Source organism: Aricia agestis, chromosome 1 (genome assembly GCF_905147365.1).
Source record: "Aricia agestis chromosome 1, ilAriAges1.1, whole genome shotgun sequence".
Classification (NCBI taxonomy): Eukaryota; Metazoa; Arthropoda; class Insecta; order Lepidoptera; family Lycaenidae; genus Aricia; species Aricia agestis.
In genome coordinates, this window is record NC_056406.1 from 10,918,719 (window position 1) to 10,938,024 (window position 19,306).

Consider the following 19,306-nt stretch of genomic DNA (forward strand, 5'->3'; position numbering starts at 1 on the left):
AGCACAGTAGAATACGGTACAGTACAGTAACTCGACCACTAGGTAAAGTTATCAACAGAAAGGGAGAGAAAACCACTCCTTACGGCCGTAACGTACCTGCGACTTTTCTGGTGTTGCGAGTGTCCATGGGCAACGGTAGTTGCTTTCCATTTGCTCGTTTGCACCGTCCTCCCCTTCCTTAATGTTAAAAAAACCATGCCCATTCTTCGGGTACCTAACCCGATGATGGACGACCCAACCGTGGACGGTCTAGGAAGAGGTTACATACTGGTCAATGGTGGCGTAGAATCGAGTACAATGGAAGATTAAGTGAGGTCTTTGCCAAACAGTAGAACGTTTTAGACTTTAGGCTAATAAAACAAATAGTTATTATGTTGTGTTTTTTACTCCATCAGAGACAAGACACCGTTCGTGGAACGGGATCCTGCCTTGACTAGCAATTTCGAGTTAACCGAGAGATCACGACTAATATTAAATTGACATTAACAGCTAGACCAAATGAAGAAGGTCCGTCAACTGCCTATGAATGCCTTCGTTGGTACATTGTACATGAGCCAAATTTTGGCATTGTTATTATGTAAAGATGGTTTAATGTCTACTTTATTTTATTTATACTGTGGTGGAAGGGTTGATGTGGGAGGTTATTAAAGTTGGTAATCCTTTGTCGAATTTCATTTAGTTAGCAGGCTTAGCTGACAGCGTATAATTATCGATTTCTTAATTAAATAGCAAGTCGCGTTTGAATATAAAAAAAATATACATTGTAACTTATAGTAGTCATATCTAGGCGTAAGCTTTATTTTGTTACTAAAATATTATACTTAATATTTCTCATTCCGATCAGCAATTTAAGATAATTAAAAATAAGCATAAAAGTGCTTATGGCTAGAATTACTACCTCTAGTCTATTTAACTAGGTTTTTAAAAGACTAGATTACTTTAAGTACATTTCGAAAAATAAACTTAATAGCTGTTGTATTTCATTCAGAGCGGGAGCCCCGATAGAGCACACCACCCAAGCGTAGGTTTTCCTACAGTTATCACACCATAAAGTTAATATACCTAGCGGAATAGAGAAACAAAGGCCTGAGCAAGAGAGATGTCACTATCAGTAACACTGCGTGGTAAAAAGAGACGTGTGATACATGACAGCAGCACTCTTTTTTTGACGTCCAGTCGGCACGTGCCGCACGTTGACAATTTAATCTCATAGAATTCATGTTCAATCATGCTTGTATAAGTGTATACGTACACATATTTTTCACACAGATGAAAACCAATTTCGGTTACGTTTGACAGCTCGAGATTGTTGCTCTATTCCGCTAGGTATATTAACTTTATGTATCAAACACCTTATAGTACGGGAGCCCTAGAACAATTTTATTTATTACTATCAAGCTACTCACAAAAAGTTAGCTTGATAGTAATAAAAAAAAATTGTTCTCGGGCTCCCCGTACTAGGGTCAATTCAGACCGCAATGCGACGCGTAGGTGCATTTCTAAGTTCTGAATTGTCAGATTTCAATTGCGTGAAACGTCTTGTGAATCTGTCAAATCCATACAAATAAGAAATGTATCTACGCGTCGCGTTGCGGTCTGAATTGACCCTTCGACTTTAAACTGAAAAACAAGGAATTATTTATAGGTTTTTATGCAGGTTTGCTCTTCATGACATGTTTGTGGATGTATGCGACGTTTTGTACAAATATTTAGTGGTACCCTATCGAGAAGGTATCAGTTCTGAGTAGATCAAAGGGCGCTCTCCGAGAAATATTTTGGGTCACTATACGATATTACTTTTTAAGGTTCCATACCCAGAGGGTAAAAACGGGACCCTATTACTAAGACTTCGTTGTCTGTCCGTCTGTCCGTCTGTCTGTCTATCTGTCTGTCTGTCTGTCTGCCTGTCTGTCTGTCTGTATGTATGTCGCTAGGCTGTATCTCAACTCAAAAATCTCAAAATTTCAGAAGTCTGGCTGTAGTCTTGAGATACAGCATGGAAACAGACAGACGGACAGAGATCGAAATCTTAGTAATAATATGGTCCCCTTTAGGTACAGAACCCTAAAAAGAACGGCTGTCAAAAACTACCTCATGCTCTTCGTGATTTTGCATTTGTAAATTATTATTTTTGTAATCTTCGACACTTATGCGTCGTCAATCGTCATGTTCAAACAGTATCGGTAAACAGCGCTTAAAATATGAATGTGTTGTCGTGATATTGTTGTGATATTGTGCAAACACGACAAACGAACGACCTAAAGCCACTCTGAGGTTGACTAAACAAATGAACAGCACTATTTACACAACACACCAACGTAGTCCTCGAACACACGGCGCTAATCAAATAGACAAATTACACCCTCGTCTCGCGGGACCCCATGAGCATTAATAACTTGGACATTTATGTAATACACTTAGTCCTACGTACGAATTATAATCCTTGACCGCTGAGATTTAGCTCGATACGAGGGAAATATGGGGACATTCTAAAGTTAGCTTATACTGTAAAAGAGGGAAAGTAGTATGTTAGATCCAATTGTAAACCTTAAGAGAAAAGAAAAAAGGAAAATTTGTGTAGAAAATACCCAAACAGCGTTGTGTTCGCAGCCTTCATAAGCGAAACCGCTAAAATGGCGCAGGCAAACAATCAAGCGTCAAATTGGGAGCGCTGTCGCGGCGCAAAACAAATGAATTGTATGTAAATGAACGAGTGATTAGTGAACGGCCGGTGATCGAATTATATACTAACGAGCTCGCACTGATTGTGGCCGGGTTAATAACGCGACGTCTCCTGACGCGGAAATCCCAGCCGTCTTGTAAGAATAATTAGGAATGCTATTAAATTAGATACGAAAGTATGTGTATCTGTGGTAAACTGGTAACCTCTCTTGACGCTCAAGCCGCTTACCTAAAATGTTGATCTTAGATAAAAACAATAAAGTGCGTTTGGATATTATCCTATGCGTTAACGAATTGCAGGAGTTGCGAGAAATATTTAGAAGTTCCAATTAAGACTATTTATCTAGTATACTTATAAAATTCTCATGTCACGATGTGCGTAATTGAACTCCTCTGAAACGGCTCGACCGATTTTCGTGAATCTTAGCGAGCATATCGGCTAGGTTTGAGAATCGGACATCTACTTTTTGTATTGATAAGTGCATTTGTTGAATAAATAACAGTAAATTAAAACAACTCGAGACTGACGGCGACCATTTTTGTGCGACAGGATAGCGATGGACGTTGCCATGGTGACATACTTATTTAGTCACTTCAGTCCATACTACTATTATAAATGCGAAAGTGTGTCTGTCTGTCTGTCTTTTACCTCTTCACGCCCTAACCGCTGAACCGATTTCGCTGAAATTTGTCATGGAGATACTTTGAGTCCTGGGAAAGGACATATCATACTTTTTGTCCCGAAAAAATGTTAAGATTCCCGCGCGATAAACGAGTTTTGGCGCAACGGAGTTGCGGGCGTCAACTTGTAAAATAATATGGGCGAAATACTTTACACTTTACAAAACAACGTTTGCCGGAACAGCTAGTTCCCGCAAACGTGGTTTGCAGATTCTATAATTGATTGCAGAATTTATTATGTCTACAAATGTTGTAAGAGCTATTTAATAAATTAAATATATGTATAGTATAAAAGTATTAAATATATTTCCGTTGTCTGGTAAATGTAACACAAGTCCTTTAGGTACTTAGCACGGGGCCAGACTGACGTGGTGTGAATATAGTTGCAAAACTTCTGAAAAATTCCGAATAATTCCGGAATACTTCTGGGAAAGTTTCTTTAAATTTGAATTATTCAAAATGAATTTAATAAAAAAAAATATGAATTTTTATTTATGCTGAAAAATCGTATTTTGCATCAATCATCGATCGCCGCCTCGCATAGAGCGTCGCCCGCCGGCCGCTATCACCGCTTCGCACGCGCCGACTGCCACGGCGAAATATTCGACGGAAACATTCGATTGCGGGGTACGAATCTTTCCGCGGGGTGAGGGAAAACTTCTCCGGGGAGCATCTCCCTTCCGCACCGCCGTCGCCCGCTCGTACGGGCGAGCGACTCGTGCGAGCGGGCGACGGCGGCGCGGAAGGGAGATGCTCCCCGGAGAAGTTTTCCCTCACCCCGCGGAAAGATTCGTACCCCGCATTCGAATGTTTCCGTCGAATATTTCGCCGGAATAATTCAATGGAAATATACGTGTTTGTTTGTGGTTTGTGGTGGTTGAGTGAATTATATGTTCAGTGGGTGGCACATTATGTACTTAAGTAAAATATAAATTGTTTATCTATACCTACTTCTAGGTTTAATATTATAAATGCGAAAGTGCGTCTGTTTGCCTGTCTGTCTGTTACCTCTTCACGCTCGAACCGCTGAACCGATTTGGCTGAAAATTGACATGGAAATACTTTGAGTTCCGAGAAAGGACATAGCATAGTTTTTATCCCGGAAAAATGTACGGTTCCGGCGCGATAAACGAATTTTGGCGCAACGGAGTTGCGGGCGTCATCTAGTTTTATCATAAATTAGTAATGGCCAATGGGATTGATTAATCTATACTTACCTACTTATTACTTACTTATATCCATACTATCCATACTAATATATCCTATTGTAAGTAAATCAGAATAAAAACAATAAAAAATAAACGAACTTATATGATTAGGTATTATCAAAGAAAAGTAACAAGCCGTTACCAGCCGCTATTTATCGCTAGTAATGATAATAAGCCAAAAAAGCCGTTTCTCGCCGCTTGGCTAATAATGTTAGTAACCGGCATCACATATTCTTAAATACACAACTAAAGATAAATAGTTTACTACTTCCAAGCGCAATTTTCCTCGTTATTTTTGACAGTTGAAATATTCCCAAAGTTTCGGAATATTTCGGAATACTTCCGAAGTATTCGACGGGAATAATTCGGAATCTTTCCCGCCAGCATCTATAGGTGTGAAGCGTCCATAGATAATTAATAAATTTAAAAAAATAAGTCGCAAACTGCCAAACAATTATTTAATTTTGTATTTCGTATTGTGGGCCACCAAATGAACATAAAGAAAAATTATTAAACAATACATTAGATTAGCCATTCTCAAAGTATTCTCCGCGGAGCCCTGGGGCTCCGTAAATATCTTAAGTACGCGACCAATACATATTTTTTTGCTTAAAGACAGTTCATTCAAAGACAAAAAAACTTGAGAGGTGTCAAGAGACACCCGAATAGAAGTTATTTCTTATATTCAAAAACCTCTGTACATATACCTACAGGTACTAATAAAAGTGTCGAGGTCAAATATCGTTATGTCTAGCCTCCTTTGCGCCAAACGTGCGATAAGGAACCTCGTTCCAAAACAAAACCGTCTGTACGCCAAAAATGTCGCTTCTTAAAAGGGTTCCATCACCAAGAAAGTTTGAGAACCTCTGCATTATCAATCGGTTACTGCGTCTTCTATTCATTGGCTAATAATTAATACAGTACTAAACCGGTGCAGGTAATCAAACAGCACGGTATTAATCACGCTGACTGTCGGCCACGTGATATTTAATTAAGCTTTCGTCCGCCGCATAATTATTAATCATTTTCAATTAAATTGCTAATGGGACTGGGACTGAGTAATGATAGCCGTGTAAAGCTCAAATTATGCTCGTAAAAATGACATCACTATACTGCGCGACTGGTGAGACATGTTCAGTACTCGAGGACGTGATATTTGATGAAAAAAAAATATAAAAAAATTATATCAATTGATTACTGAGTAAATGTAGCTTAAAGTTAAATAATTATTTACCCAACACATGGACACCGCGCGCGTGAAGGGTAGCGGCGCGGTGTTTCTTGGATAGCGCACGCCGCCGGGCCGGCCGCATAGTATGCCTACTTGCCTAGCCGCGTTATTTACTTAGTGTCCGTGATTCATTTGTTTAAAGGGAAATTTGGACAAAAATTAAGTACTTCATTTTATTACGTCATATAATGAGAATCGAGTACAGAGTAGTCTCCTTAAGTATTGAACATGTCTCACCAGTCATGTTGTATGTAACAGATTGTTGTTCGCTAGATGCAGGTACAGAATTTATAATATTTTATTTCGATGTTGCATCTGAGACACTTCATAATAACCATGTAGTCCGATTTACGACCTACAACATCGCCACACGATTTTTAGATAAGTATATAAAAAGATTTGACAACTACTCGTTCACTCACTCACAGCTCGACCGATCCCGAACCCCCGCTCGGCTTCATTCGTTTTTCGTGTAATTTCTACAGTGTTAAAGTGTTATAATTAGTGTAAATCGCCGAATAACATAAGGAAAAAGAAGAATAAGGATGATTACAAATATATTCACCTCAAAATACGGCGAATGGAAAGTAAATCACGCCGCAACAAAGGAAAAGGTACCAAACTACCCACATTTATTTTTAAAAATTTTATGAATTTTTTCTTTGTTCTCAGCTATGGTATAGTTATGATACGATACAAAATTACTATCTTAACCTGTTAATAAGTGATATTAACCAGATAGTCTACTATATTTTGTACCCCTGGTTACAAACTGAGTTCTTTCTTAACGTGATGATACGTGATATCATCCTGAAAGTAACTTTATACTTTTGTTTATTCACACCGGAAAAGATCCGAGTCGTCAGCGACCTCCTCCTGGGAAGACCGCCGCGATCACGAGCACTCATCCGATGACAATAGGCGCAATAAAGATATCGACGCTCGGGAGGCTGAATCTCGCTGTGGAACTCCACAATCTTAAGCCGACGCGACGTCGAAGACGACGTGGATTATGTGGAGTCGCCTGCGTCTGCACCGGCGTCGCCGTAGGCCGCATCACCGATATCAGCGCCGCTGATCTAACCAGGAGCCACCGTGCCGGTAGATTATAATCAAGAATCTACCCCCACGTTACCACTTGAAATACTAAATAATCTTGGCGAGGCTAATAATACAGAGAGGCCAATAATACAGAGAAAGCCCTAGGCGACTGCATTCCCACTGAACTCTCTGAACGTTGGGGTAAAATCGTGGTTGATGGTTTGGCTAAGGAATACAAGGAGTCGCTTGTGGCGAAGATTCTTATACCGACTAACTTTTCGCTGGCACAAGCGCCTAAACTCAATCAAGAGGTAAGTTCTACAAGAGGCTGCAAAAAACCGATTAGAGAATGCGCAGAATTAACTGGGCCTAGGAATAGCCAGTCTCGCGAATTTAACGCGACAACTTATCCAATGAGACCTTCCAAAACTCGAAATAATCAAAACAATTTTCAGAAATCGCTCAGATCATCCTAGATTTGCATTACGAATTACGTGTAATAGATAATATTATGTCCCTTGGAAACAATAGGTACCCATGTGCCTTCGAAATCAACGCTTTTACAACTTCATGGTACGATTATTATTATTTTTTCTATGCCTTTCCGCCATTCACGCTCATACTGAAGAGTCTTAGGAAAATTGTAGAAGAGGAAGCGACCGGTATATTAGTCGTTCCGTACTGGCCGTCTCGGCCGTAGTTTTCACTGTTTCGATCGCTACTCAAATAAGTCGGAGATTTATTTTAGGCCATATAAAAACCTTCTGTCCCCTTCCAGGGAGTGCCATCCGCTGTGGCCCAGTCTATCATGCGGCAAGCCTACCTAAGACGTCGAATACCGGAGGCATCTATTGACCTCATACTAAAATCGTTATTGGTATTCGGGAATAACGATTAATCAGTATGATACTGGAATAAAAACATTGGTTTAATTTTTGTCAAATTAATAATATTGATTAGTATGAAGGATCCGTAGTTGATATATTACGATTCTTAACAGAAGAACGTTAAATTGTTATAAGTCTAGTTTGTCTCTAATTCATTGGTAAATACCGCTGCAATGGCGATTGTATCCTAAGATTTTTTAAAGGAGTTTTAGGAGTAAGCCCAGCTTCCCAAAGTGGTCCTCCATATGGGATCCTAATAAAGTTTTGGAGTATTTATCTACAGTACAATCCGTAATCAAAAACTTTATCAAAAAGAAGGTAACTCTCATGGCGTTGTCGACGGGATAACGGGTGCAGACGTTATCACTCATAAGAACAGAAGACGTTCATTCCGAAAATTCACGTATCGTAATCACTATTAAAGATAATAATTAAGACTTCAATGCCGAACAGGCAAAATCCAAGACTTAATATTATTCCATTCTTTAGTATTATTCCATTCTTTAGACTACTTTAGAGACAAACCCTCAATTTGTCCTGCACTCGCGGTACTGTCGTATTTCGAAATAACTAATAAATATCGAAATCATGTAAATACAGATTAATTCTTACTTTTAAGAAGCCCGTTCACAACGCGAGTTCCCAGAACATAAGCCGCTGGATCAAGCAGACTCTGAGCAGTAGCGGTGTGGACGTGAGCATATTTACAGCACACGGCACGCCGCTGCCTCATCTGCCGGCAGGGCCGGAGTGTCACTAGATCTGATTAAGAAAACGGCAGGCTGGTCAGGCAACTCGTTTTGTTTTGTGCGCTTTTATAATCAACCTCTGATTAATTCAGATGATTACGCTTTGCCCAAGCTGTATTAAATAAGGATACACTTTAATAAATTAAAGACTGATATTAATGACAAAGTACTTATTATACTTATTCGACTTGTTATACACACGGGTGTTGTTATGATTATTATGACTGTTTTATTCTGCTACAAACGCTAAACATCTACATGGTTATTATGAAGTCTCTCAGGTGCAACATCGAAATTAAATTTATGGTTAAACGAACTTACCTGAAGTGAAGTTCAACCAAAATTTTGTGAGATGCTGCATCTGAGAGACTTCACTCCCTCCCAAACCCTAACACGAGGGATTCAGATGGCGCATGATGCGTGAGGACCCCAGGAAGCAGAATAAAAGCCTCGACTACTCCTCTGAAACAAATGAAGCCGAGCGGGGGTTCGGGATCGGTCGAGCTGTGAGTGAGTGAACGAGTAGTTGTCAAATCTTTTTATATACTTATCTAAAAATCGTGTGGCGATGTTGTAGGTCGTAAATCGGACTACATGGTTATTATGAAGTCTCTCAGATGCAGCATCACACAAAATTTTGGTTGAACTTCACTTCAGGTAAGTTCGTTTAACCATAAAGTTTATAGTACTATATAGGCTACAGTTAATACTAGTTTATGTACCGTCGAAGAAATTGATTCGTAGGCAGTTGACGGACCCACCTCATTTGGTAGGTAAGTATATTCAATGTAGGTAAGTCGTGATCTGTCAGCTGGATTTTACATCGCGACCTAATCAGGTAGGTCCGACATCTGCCTATACTTTAATTGACTGAAATTTGGCTTATCGAATAAAATTTGATATCATTTACTATATCTATACATCAGCTATACATCTATACATACATATAAATATAATTGGAGTGTCTGTTTGTAATATTAAAAGAACCGATTTTTACTATATGCTTAAGAATCACTACATATTATAAAACAAAGTCGCTTTTTTCCCTCATGTCCCTTTGTTCCCTTTAATCTTTAAAACTACGCAACGGATTTTGATGCGGTTTTCTTTAATAGATAGAGTGATTTAAGAGAAAGGTTATGGGCATAATAACATTAATTAAATAGTGGAGAAATACTGATATTGTTGGGGTTTCTAATGTGATGTCCTAAATAATTACATTTTTTTTTCGCTTACATTGCAACGCAGGCTGAACCCTACGAGATAAATCAAAATAATGTACCAAGTATTGTACACATTGAAAAAATCTACAGAAAACTCCGTGATGGTGTATGTCTATCTCTTATGGATGGATATCCCACAATAACATTTTTTTTGTTATTTACTTTTAACTTCAAATATTGGCTAATTTTCGAAGTGATTTTGACCAATACGTCAATAATCCTTATTTTATTAATTAATACTTTAAATACATTATTGATATAATATAGATCTATATTGCCCATTACAGCATATTATTTAAATGAATATTTTCAAAAATATTACAGATTTAAAAATTGTGGGACGTAGCTTTTGCGGCGGTGCCGACCAATGCGGGCCACGAGTTAGGGTCGGTAGAGTTAGGCCTTGTAGATTCAGAAGCTTGGCTCTACATGAAATCTCATATATTTTTCACATAATAAACCTTAATATGTGGTCATCTCAGCACTATTTTACAAGAAATGTTTTGGTGGGATTTCAATTTTTTTTTGTTTTAAGTTGGTTCTTGTAATATACTTATTTATTAAAGGTTTTTTAGTTACTGTCTACAGTCCCATGTAAACTCTTAGGTCCTAATTCATTAAATTGGTAAAAGTCTCATACAAAACTCCTCCCCCCATTTTAGGGGATGGGGGCGAAAGTTATAGGTTTATGAATTTTGTTGGTTGTATACTAAATTTAGATTACATAGCAAATTTCAGTTTTCTAGCACTTTAGGAAGTAGCCAAACATTTTGATGATCATCAGCGTGTCAGTGTGTCAGTGACGAAATCAGTGTATTTTAAATATCAATAAAATCTAAAGTATTAGAGCCATTCGATTGAGACTTTGTATGTTTAATAAGTTTACTATAATTGACATCACATCCTGAGAATATGAACTATCTAGTACATCGGAAACCAACTCTATGAGGGTTCAAAAAACGACGTTACACTTCGAGAAAAGGTATGCCCTTGCGCTTCGCTTGGCTCGTCTCGGCGGGTTGACTACCGTGCACCCAGATACTTACCTTACACTTATTATATTAGATACTAGCTGTTGCCCGCGACTTCGTCCGCGTGGACTTCAGTTTATAGCGCGCGGTGTTAATAAAATTGGTGTCAAAAGCTTTTTAAAACCCTGGTACCCCTTAAATCAAAATACCCAAAACAGCCGTGTAGTGTGCACATAATATGATTTTTTTTAAATTAAACTTTTTTATACCTTTTAAAGCTTATTTAGCGTTACACAACTTAGCTGCATAATGCATTACACAACTTTAGCTTTGCCCAATAGCCAATAACCATAGGCCATAAACTATTTAGTATTTATTATTGGTAGACTGTTAGTAGCGTGGCGCGATATAGGCGAGATCGCGCTATCGCTTGCTCATATGTATTTCTATAAGAGGTGGTACCATGTTGAGATAATCGAAATGTTGAGATAATATTTCGATTCTTTCGATTGTTATACATGTTATTAAATAACTCACGTACCAACATAGAGACCAGAAACAACACTATTAGCGCCATCGGTTCCAGTTTTTGGAACTAACTTAATTTGAACAAATTTACGCATAAACACCCCCTTACAACCCCTTTTTCCAGTAAGAAGTAGCCTATGTCCTTTCTCAGGCTTTCGACTATCTGTGTACAAAATTTCATTACAATCGGTTCAGTAGTTTTGGCGCTGTTGTTTTTGAATTTGATATCTAATCTAAGTTGGTAGGTGAGTTCTTAATTAATAACGTGTATAACAATCGAAAGAATCGAAAAGCTTGGTTCGAAATGGTACCACCTCTTATAAAAATACGCATGAGCAAGCAATAGCGCGATCTAGGGGGACTCTTGGCGCCATCTATTTTGAGTTTTTGGAACTAACTTAATTTGACCAAATTTACGCATTTTCACCCCCTTACAACCCCCCTTTTCCAGTTAAAAAGTAGCCTATGTCCTTTCTCAGGCTTTAGACTATCTGTGTACAAAATTTCATTACAATCGGTTCAGTAGTTTTGGCGTGAAAGCGAGACAGACAGATACTTTCGCATTTATAATATTAGTATAGAGCCTATGTCCTTTCTCAGGCTTTACACTATCTGTGTACAAAATTTCATTACAATCGGTTCAGTAGTTTTGACTTTTGGGGTGAAAGCGAGACAGACAGACAGACAGAGATACTTTCACATTTATAATATTAGTATAGAACGTGTATAACAATCGAAAGAATCGAAAAACATGAGTTAACATGGTACCACCTCTTATAGAAATACGCATGAGCAAGCAATAGCGCGATCTAGGGGACTCTTGGCGCCATCTATTTTGAGTTTTTGGAACTAACTTAATTTGACCAAAATTATGCATTTTTACCCCCTTACAACCCCCTTTTCCAGTTAAAAAGTAGCCTATGTCCTTTCTCAGGCTTTAGACTATCTGTGTACAAAATTTCATTACAATCGGTTCAGTAGTTTTGGCGTGAAAGCGAGACAGACAGACAGACAGACAGACAGAGATACTTTCGCATTTATAATATTAGTATAGATAATATTCTAACGTATTAAAAACTATAAACAAAAACATACTAACTAATAAGTATGATTAGTTTTATGTTACAATAAAGTAAAAAAAAACCGGCCAAGTGCGAGTCGGACTCGCGCACCGAGGGTTCCGACAGCTTAAAGGTATTATAGACCTGAGTATTTGGTATGAATTTCAATTTAATACCTCTACGCGTTTATGAGGAAATGGGTAGTAAGTTTAAAATTATTAAAAAAAAAATATTATGTGATGTAACTAAAAATGTATGGTTTTCGTAATTTTTCCTTTATCTATGCTATAAGACGTTGCTTCGTACCAAATTTCAAGATTCTGAGTTCACGGGAAGCACCCTGTAGGTTTTGATTCCCTTGCAAGTGTCGAAAATTTGCGGCATAAACGGCTGTATCTTTTGATTGCGTTGGCTTAGAAGTTTGATTTTTTCACAGCTTCAAGGGACAGTAGACCTGAGTAATTGATATAAATTTCAGCTTCATACCTCCACGCGTTCCTGAGAAAAAGGGTCTTGACAGACGGACGGACGGACAGACGGACAACAAAGTGATCCTATAAGGGTTCCGTTTTTTCCTTTTGAGGTACGGAACCCTAAAAATAAAACGCCATCTGTTGAATCGTATTAGAACTAAAATGTTCATTCCATCGATATATTTCTGGATTTTTTATAATATTATTATACATAAAATATGTTTAAGATTTTTGAAATTTTATTTTAATACACATCCAAGACCCAGGAACATTGAAAACTTTTTGTTCCGCCTGCGGGACTCGAACCCAGGACCCCCGGGATGAGCGCTGGCCACGCGCAATGCGAATTCATTTTCATCGATATTTTCATGGAAATAAGATATTTTCCCACATCAAAATGTAGCCTATGTCCTTTCTCAGATTCTAGAATAACTGTATACAAAATTTAATTGCAATCGGTTCAGTAGTTTTGGCGTGAAAGCAAGACAGACAGACAGACAGACAGACAGACAGAGATACTTTCGCATTTATAATATTAGTATGGATTTATAATATTAGTATGGATAGTATGGATTAGAAATGCAGTAGGAGTTCTATAAGATAAGATAGATTGATTATTATTATACCAAGTGATAATATTATTAAACATAATATTCTAACGTATTAAAAACTATAAACAAAAACATACTAACTAATAAGTATGATTAGTTCTATGTTACAATAAAGTAAAAAATTAAACGCCATCTGTTGAATCGTATTAGAACTAAAATGTTCATTCCATCGATATATTTCTGGATTTTTTATAATACTCGTATTATACATAAAATATGTTTAAGATTTTTGAAATTTTAATACACATCCAAGACCCAGGAACATTGAAAACTTTTTGTTCCGCCTGCGGGACTCGAACCCAGGACCCCCGGGATGAGCGCTGGCCACGCGCAATGCGAATTCATTTTCATCGAAATTTTCATGGAAATAAGATATTTTCCCACATCAAAATGTAGCCTATGTCCTTTCTCAGACTCTAGAATAACTGTATACAAAATTTCATTGCAATCGGTTCAGTAGTTTTGGCGTGAAAGCAAGACAGACAGACAGACAGACAGACAGACAGAGATACTTTCGCATTTATAATATTAGTATGGATTTATAATATTAGTATGGATAGTATGGATTAGAAATGCAGTAGGAGTTCTATAAGATAAGATAGATTGATTATTATTATACCAAGTGATTATATTATTAAACATAATATTCTAACGTATTAAAAACTATAAACAAAAACATACTAACTAATAAGTATGATTAGTTCTATGTTACAATAAAGTAAAAAATAAAACGCCATCTGTTGAATCGTATTAGAACTAAAATGTTCATTCCATCGATATATATTTCTGGATTTTTTATTATATTATACATAAAATATGTTTAAGATTTTTGAAATTTTATTTTAATACACATCCAAGACCCAGGAACATTGAAAACTTTTTGTTCCGCCTGCGGGACTCGAACCCAGGACCCCCGGGATGAGCGCTGGCCACGCGCAATGCGAATTCATTTTCATCGATATTTTCATGGAAATAAGATATTTTCCCACATCAAAATGTAGCCTATGTCCTTTCTCAGACTCTAGAATAACTGTATACAAAATTTCATTGCAATCGGTTCAGTAGTTTTGGCGTGAAAGCAAGACAGACAGACAGACAGACAGACAGACAGAGATACTTTCGCATTTATAATATTAGTATGGATAAATACTCGTTTCATCAAAATCGCTTCATCGGTGTTAGCGTAAAGAGGTTACTTTGTTGTCCAATACCAAATAATATTAATATTATGTATTTAATATATACAGGTTGTAACAAAAATAAGTGATAATACTTTAGGGTGTGTACGTGTTCCTTGTAGAGAGTTCACTGTGAAAGTAGCAGCGCTGGAAGACCAACATTTTTTTTCACTTTTGTATGGGGAAACTCGTGACGCTCGGGCCCTTGCCCATACAAAAATGAAATTTTTTTTTCGTCTTTCAGCGCTGCTACTTTCACAGTGAACTCTCTACAAGGAACACGTATACTCCCTAAAGTATTATCACTTATTTTTGTTACACACTGTATACCAATATTATTGTAGGTTTATATTTTTCTTTTTATTCCCATAATAAGATAATACAGAGCTTAGTTGAAATAGGAGATTGAGAGCTATTAGGCGTTTTATTCGTCTCACGTAAGACAGGGGATTATTTAATAAGACAAACTTCGACAGACGATTCCTTTTTATAAAGACAGATTATTTTCAATTTGATACGACAAGCACAAATTGATTGTTTGAAAATAGATCTACATATTTTGCATTTAAGTGAATCATCATCACTATGTTTAAATGTAATATTATATTAAGAAAAAAATATAGGTAAGTAGATTCGGTGTGTTAATAATAATATTTAGCTCTTTACCATAAGCACAAAATCACACTTATATTTTACAGTGAGTTAGTTTCTACATTTTACTAGATAATTATTATTAGCTCCGAACGATTTTCTTACGCCGATTCTTCTCGCCACCGAGCTAGTTCCCGAACCGGTGCAGGTAGGCAGTAGGCACGATAGTTTTCACGTTCAAAAAGTGTACTGGATACCAATTTTGAATCAAGCATTATTTATTTTAATATTTTTTTTTTCTAGCACATTGTACACAGAGTGCAATAATTACGACGACTTTTTCGGTTTCGATAAAATTACATTATAATTAGTGAATTATTGCGATAAATATTATAAATAAAATAAAATAAATAAAATATATTTTTATTCAAAATGGGTATCATGATACACTTTTTGAAAGTCGAACGAAGAAACTACGTTGCCTACCACCGGTTCGGGAACTACCCCGCCGAGAAGAACCGGCGCGGCGTAGGAAACTCGCACGGGGCCATATTTTACTAAAAAAATGGAAAATTACAATGTTATGGCTTTACAGCTATGTAACAAAATTAAAAGAAATGTAACCTGCATGGAGCCACCCTATTCCCAAGGTGTGCTGTCCTCTAAGAAATCATTGACTTTATAATACGCTTTAGCACACAAACGTTCTTTAACTGCTTTTTTAAATTTGTTTAAAGGTAGATTTTGAACATTTTCTGGGATTTTATTGTACAGGCGTATACATTGGCCTTTAAAGGATTTGCTTATTTTGGCTAGTCTGAACATTGGTATTGCTAGCTTGTTCTTGTTTCTAGTATTTACATTATGATTATCACTTTTCTTTTTGAAAATATTTATGTTCTTTCTAACATATAAGAGATTTTCCAAAATGTATTGAGATGTTACGGTCAGAATTCTTATTTCTTTAAATTTTTCTCTTAGAGATTCCAAAGACGATATCTTATAAATAGAACGAATAGCTCGCTTCTGCAGCACAAATATTGTATTAATGTCCGCCGCGTTTCCCCACAAGAGGATGCCGTAAGACATTATGCTATGAAAGTAGCTAAAGTAAACTAATCGCGCGGTCTCTACATCAGTGATTTCACGATTTTTTTAACAGCATATGCTGCAGAACTAAGCTTATCTGCTAGTTTCGCAATATGTGGACCCCATTGTAACTTACAATCCAGCGTTATGCCTAGGAATACGGTGGTGTCTACTAAATTCATTTTCTCATCATTTAATAGTACATTGGTTTTTACTTGCCTAACATTTGGCAAGATAAATTTTAAACAATTTGTTTTATTAGAGTTCAAAAGTAAATTATTAGCATTAAACCAATGTACTATTTTTGAGAGAGCACTATTTACCTCGTCATAATTAAATTGTCGCCTCTTCACATTAAAAATTAGTGAAGTGTCATCAGCAAAAAGTACTATCTCATGCTTATCTTTAACAAGATAAGGTAAATCATTTATATATATATATATATATATGAGAAAAAGAAAAGGGCCTAAAATGGACCCTTGTGGCACACCTTGTTTTATTTTGGTTTCATTAGACCTTATGGAGTTAACTTCCACCCTCTGCGTTCTATTTGTAAGGTAAGATTTTAGAAGTTTAAGTGCCGTGCCCCGTACACCATAATGGTGTAGCTTTCTTATTAGATTATCATACTCCACACAGTCAAATGCTTTAGAGAGATCGCAGAAAATACCAAGTGTATCCTGTGACCCCTCCCTAGCTTCAAAAATACTACACAGAAGCCTAATGCCTGCATCTGTTGTAGACCGACCTTTAGTAAAACCAAATTGATTATTATGTAATAAATTATTTGAGTTAAAATGAGCAAGTAATTGATTTAGAATTATTTTTTCAAAGATTTTACTTAAAGTCGGCAATATGGATATTGGTCTATAGTTGGCTGGGTCTGATTTCTTCCTAGCTTTAAATAGAGGCATCACCTTGCTGTGCTTCATTAAGTCTGGGAACACACCACTTTTGATACAATTATTAAAAACTAAAGCTAGGTAAGGGGCAATGATGTCAATCACTGATTTTATAATTTTTGTGGACATACCCCAGAGGTCAGTGGTACTTTTAATATTATTGATTTGAAAGTCTTGATAATATCCCTGGAGTCAATATCTCTAAAAATAAAATTGACATCACATTCCTCGACATGTTCTCTAAGTATTTTTTCTGCAACTGTAGGTGATGAATTTAAGTTCTTTGTAGTTGAGATTGGAATGTCTGCAAAAAAACTTCTCAAAGACTGTCGCAACCTCTAGATCAGAATTGATTTTTTTATCATTAATTAAAAGTTCAAATTTAGAACTCTAAATTTCCAGTCTCATCCGCAATTATTCTCCAGGTGGTTTTCACTTTAATTTTAGTCTCTAATTTTCTCTTTAATTTGAAGTGCCTTCGCTGCTTGACAGGCCTTTTTAAAAGTTTTTGAGTATTTCTTGACGTACAATTTAAAAGCTTCACTCCGGTTTATAGTTTTCTCGTTATACAAATCATATAATTTTTGTCTACTTACAATAATACCTGCAGTTGCCCATTTTTTGAAATTATTTCTTTTATTATTCAAACTGACCGTTTTAGAAGTAAATACAGCGTTATATTGCTGATTTACTCTATTGAATATATTGTTAAACGCTTTATCTGGATAATTTGATACATTCAAGTTCTCAAAACTTGATAATAATTTACTTCTAAATTTCTCAATACGTTTTGTATTTATAGGTATATATTCAATTTTTTCTTATTAGTATCACAATTTATATTAAATGAAGCTAACTGTCCACAGTGATCAGAGCTTAATACATTAATTATTTCCTTCCTATAGGGAGTTATGTTGGTGAAAATATTATCTATGCAAGTCGCAGTTGTATCACAAATTCTTGTTGGCTCGTTGAATAAATTAATAAGGTTATACGATTTGAACAATGATGTGAATCTAACAGTGATGGAGTTTAAGTCTAGTAAATTAATATTGAAATCACCACATACTATCTTACATATATTTTTGTTAGATGCACACACTTTTGTTAACACTTGCTCCATTATTTGTTCAAAAGAATCATATAAGCCGGATGGAGGTCTGTATACGCTTACAATAATAAGGTGGCTCAGCTCGATACAGGCTAACTCAGCAATTCGTTCAGTTGACAGTCGAACAATATTCTTACGTTCTTTAAATTTAAGTTTTTTCTTAATCAATATTAAGGAGCCACCCCTAATAGCATTCTCTCGACTGAACGAACTTGCTAGCTGATGATCATAATAATTAAATGACAATTCATTTAATTATTCTGATCATTTAAATTCATTTAAAAATAAAAATAACTCAATTTCTAATTTTTTTCCTATTTTTCCCTGTAAGTTCTGATGCACCAAGTTTATATTAAAATTACAATTTTGTCTAGAAATCTTACTAGGTTGTTGGTGGTAGGCATTAGTATTATTATTTTTGTTTAATAATATACTGCTAGAGTGTGCCTCTGTTGTCCTAGAATCTAATTTAAATTATTTGGATCATATTCCAAGCTCTCAGTTATATATTGGTTAGAATAAGAACACTGCTCAATAAAAGCAGTGGTCGGCTTAGCCAATTTTTTGGCTTGTCTTAAAACTATAAAATTGTATAGCCATTTAGCTAAATGTCGAGTTAAAAAATTAGATAAGAAATACTTATCATATGTCAAATTACCTAATCTAGAATTGAAAATATTATTAATGTCCACCACATCTATTTGTGGTAAGGTATTACTTAATACCAAACAATTTTGATTTGTTGCACTGTTGAGAAGTAACATATTTAATATTTTATTAAATGAAGTAAATTACTTCATTTAATAAAATATTAAATATGTTACTTCTTAAAGTAATAATACGTTGATGATTTATAAATGCCGTTGAACCTCAAACACAAAACAACATAAAACATTAATTTTCCACATAGAGATCAAGCCACACAATCGCTAATGCCATACAAAGCTCTAATAACGAGACTCATTATCAGCTGTTATAAGTACAGCGAAGTTTCTGACTAGTGGAGTAAGTTTTAATATATGGAATCCGTTCCGAAGTTGGTAAGAAACAAAAGTTGGCAAGATTAATTTCGCATCGGATTTCCTCGGC

At 36.1% G+C, this 19,306-nt stretch overlaps 1 long non-coding RNA gene across 1 annotated transcript; it reads right to left on the reverse strand.

Moving 5' to 3' along the window:
* Positions 1 to 7,410: 7,410 nt before the first annotated feature.
* Positions 7,411 to 18,955, reverse strand: LOC121727012. Its single transcript, XR_006035610.1, has 4 exons — positions 18,652 to 18,955; positions 10,992 to 10,995; positions 10,604 to 10,606; positions 7,411 to 7,437 (listed from the first exon to the last, which is right to left on the reverse strand). It is a non-coding gene; the product is annotated as an uncharacterized LOC121727012 (long non-coding RNA).
* Between the last annotated feature and the right edge of the window lie 351 nt (positions 18,956 to 19,306).